General features: G+C 36.7%; 1 long non-coding RNA gene across 3 annotated transcripts in view; it reads right to left on the bottom strand.

The window, feature by feature from the left end:
• Nucleotides 1-3,470, bottom strand: part of LOC103597291 — a 29,789-nt gene that overhangs the window by 9,797 nt on the left and 16,522 nt on the right. The gene's annotated exons all lie outside the window — the stretch shown is intronic.

Raw genomic sequence — 3,470 nt, 5'->3', positions numbered from 1 at the left:
AAAAAAAACAAAAAAAAAAAAAAAAAAAAAAAAAAAAAAAAAAGAGATGAAATTACTGAGATAAATTTTGTGTTTTTTATGGTTTTTGATGCCCATTGCCAAGTTTTTACTCCAGATGGTTTGCTGTGGGGCCACTTTTGAGGTCAGTTCCTCACTTACATAATGGGAAATCACTGACTGCTATGTTACATGAAGACTCACATTCAGCTATCTGCTCAGTAAGCACCCTCAAACAGTGGCTCATTCAAGAGACTTAGAAAAGATACAGCACAACGTCCGTCTCCTGCATCATATCTTAGCTGCTATTGTTGCTAAAAGGAGCACTCTTGAGTGCTTGCTTCCAGGAATGTCTATCCAGAATCTAGCCACAGGGACTGTATGATGTTTCTGGGAACTGGCACATTTCACATGCTGTCCCTTCTAGGGCCCACCAAGGCATAACTGTGTCCCATAGTCAAGGGAACAAAGGGCAATGTGGAAATGCTGGGCCCAAGATAATTTTTATAGAATTCAATATGAAAATGTTCTGATACCACAATGATGATATTTTATTTGCTACTCCTGATGATAATACCTGATGGAGTTTGGATGTGTTGTCCCCTCCAAAAGTCATGTGGAAATTTGATCCCCAATGCGGCAGTGTTGGAAACTGATTGAGTCATAGGGATGATAATCCTTATGAATGGATTAATGCTCTACCTGGGGGAGGGGGAGTAATGAGTGAGTTCTTGCTCTATTAGTTCCCACGAGAGCTTGTTGTTTAAAAGACCCTGGCAGCTCCTCTCTCTCTCTTGCTTCCTCTCACCATGTGATCTGCTTGTACCCGCTGGCTGCCTGTCACTTTCCACCATGAGTAGAAGCAGCCTGAGGCCCGTGACAGATGCAGCTGTCCCAGAATTGTAAGCCAAATAAATCTCTTTCCTCTATAAATTACCCAGTCCCAGGTATTTCTGTTATAGCAATACAAAACGGACTAAAACAATACCCTTAATGATGAGAATCTTAACCACCATTATCCTTAGGAAAGAAAAAAATGTTTTGATATTAGACCAAAAAACCCCAAATATATATATAGATATACACACACACACACACATACACACACATGTATATGCACTGACCTATGTGTTCAGGTAATAAAGAAATTAAAACAGGGCTAAAAAAATTAATCAGGTAGGCATATTGGAGTCATCCAGTGAGCAAAAAACAAATGCCTTTTCTTATTCCCCTTTTCTTAGGTTTTCATGGAATGAAATATGTAGAGAACTCTGAATAATATACATCACATGTCCATATTATATCTTAGCCTTCTCATAGGGGAAGGACAGAAAGAATCACTTGAAGGGGTGGCATTTTTTTTCATGTAAGACTAGTGCAAGATATTTTTTTGGCTACCTAGAGATTTTTTTTATATGATAGCAACAACCCATTATAATGCTAGCATTAGGAGACAAAGCCACTTTGTTTTCAAAAAAATCTGATTTAATGATCAGATTTAATGAATATCTTGATTTAATGAACATCTCCAGATCATCTAGGATCTGTGTATGAATGGTAAAAACAGGGCTATTTACCTCCGAATAAGGCAGAGTGAAACCACTTGCTATGATCAATGTGTAGAATTTTGAAACTGGTGGATTTTATATTTAATTGGCTTCTCAAATCCTTTTAAGAACATAGAAAAAGAGGGGGCTATAAATTAAAATAATTTCATTATGGATTGTCTAGTCTCCAATGCTATTTTATAAATAGGAAACAAAGTCACAAAGAAGTTAAGTGAACTTCTGAAGGTCATTTAGCTAACAAATGGAAAGTGTGATGTCTGACCATCAACCTTGACTCAATTTAGTGTTCATCCTTTTATATTCTTTCCCTCTTGACTTTTCCAAACAACTCCAAAAGAATTTACAATCTTTACATACAATTGTTCTTCCCCGAGGCAAAGTTGTAAATGGGGTACAATAACTACTAAATGAATGTGTCATTTTTTTTCCTCTCCACTTACAATGTGTCTCTCATATGGCGAAAATATCCTTATCTTTTCAAAAGCCTGGTGTGTATTAAATGTGTGTCTCAAGACTGCATCTATCAGAGCAATCACTCTTCATGTGAATTATTGAAAAGCTAATGTTAGAATCAATTGGCAGGTGGGAAAACAACAAAGAGGCAGATGGAATGGGATATTGCCTCATGTTTTCAATAAGGAAGATTAGGGGCAGTGATAAAAAAGAAGCTTTTAGAAGAGGAATCAAAAGACAATCTGATCTAAGAAGCAGCATAGTGAGGATATGAATTTTTGTTGCTGTTGTTTATTGTTGGAGCCAACCTGAGCACCTAAAACCAGGTCTGGCACATAGTGAATGATTGGTCAATGTTGAATAAAAGTAAATGAGTATAGCATTCAGGTGATCTGGTATGCATCTCTGGCTTTCTCACTAGCCTTGGTCAACCCACCTTTCTGAGCCTCAGTTTCATTATCTAGTACATGAAGGGCTTGGACTAAATTATTTCTGTGTTAGATACAGATACTTCTGCCAAACTCTACCTTAGTGGGAGAACTGCCCCCCTCCAACTCCATTATCTACATAGTTAAAATGGGACTGTACTACTAACCACCAAATTGGTAAAATATGACCCTGCTCAAGGATAATGTTGATTGGTCCAGGCACAGACACTCCAAGCTGGACCAATATGAATCTTTTTCAAGGAATTTCAGAACTGGAGCTATAACGGTAACATCAACCTCTTTCTGGTGGCTGATACTGAGGATATACAAACCTGTAACTTGTTGGTGGCCAATTTCCCCAGTTTGATTTGAATGGTAGAAATAACCAACAGACAGTGAGAGAGAAGAAGGAAGCAGAGAGAGAAGCAGAACAGAAAAACCAAAACAACTTTTAAGTCCATGATCCTGGTTGAACCTGAGGCCCAATGCATCCCTGTTCTTTATGGAATGAGATATCTGAGAATCCTTAAATACCCATTTTTAAAAATTAAATTAGTCACCTAGCTAATAAATTATCTATTAATTGAGATGAAAATAGTTCTAACAAATATATTCTAATATCTCTTTTATTTCTAACAGTTGAAGATTGTTAAGAATTGTGAAGTCTGCAGTGGTGGCCAGATAGAAACATTATACTTTGACAGGAAGCAATTTAACTGGAACAGACTTGAAAACAGAAGATGTTCTGCTGAAGGGAGATTTCCTAGAGAGGGGAACCAAAGACATATTTTCACTCAGGATATCAAGCATCAAGGAATTAAATTAAGTACCATCTTACCTAAATGTGCAGGCAAGTCACAGTGAAATCAGACAAAATGAATATTATTCCCACAATCCTAGGAAAGCTAAGTGTTGGACAGATGCCCCTATCATTATTTAAAATTATGATATTTTGCATATCATGGATTTTTTGCATTAATTTGAATTTTTAAAAAACATTGCATTAAAATATTTACCTTGAGTA

Source organism: Galeopterus variegatus, unplaced genomic scaffold (assembly GCF_000696425.1).
Source record: "Galeopterus variegatus unplaced genomic scaffold, G_variegatus-3.0.2 Scaffold90, whole genome shotgun sequence".
NCBI lineage: Eukaryota > Metazoa > Chordata > Mammalia > Dermoptera > Cynocephalidae > Galeopterus > Galeopterus variegatus.
This window is presented reverse-complemented; position numbering and strand designations above follow the sequence as displayed.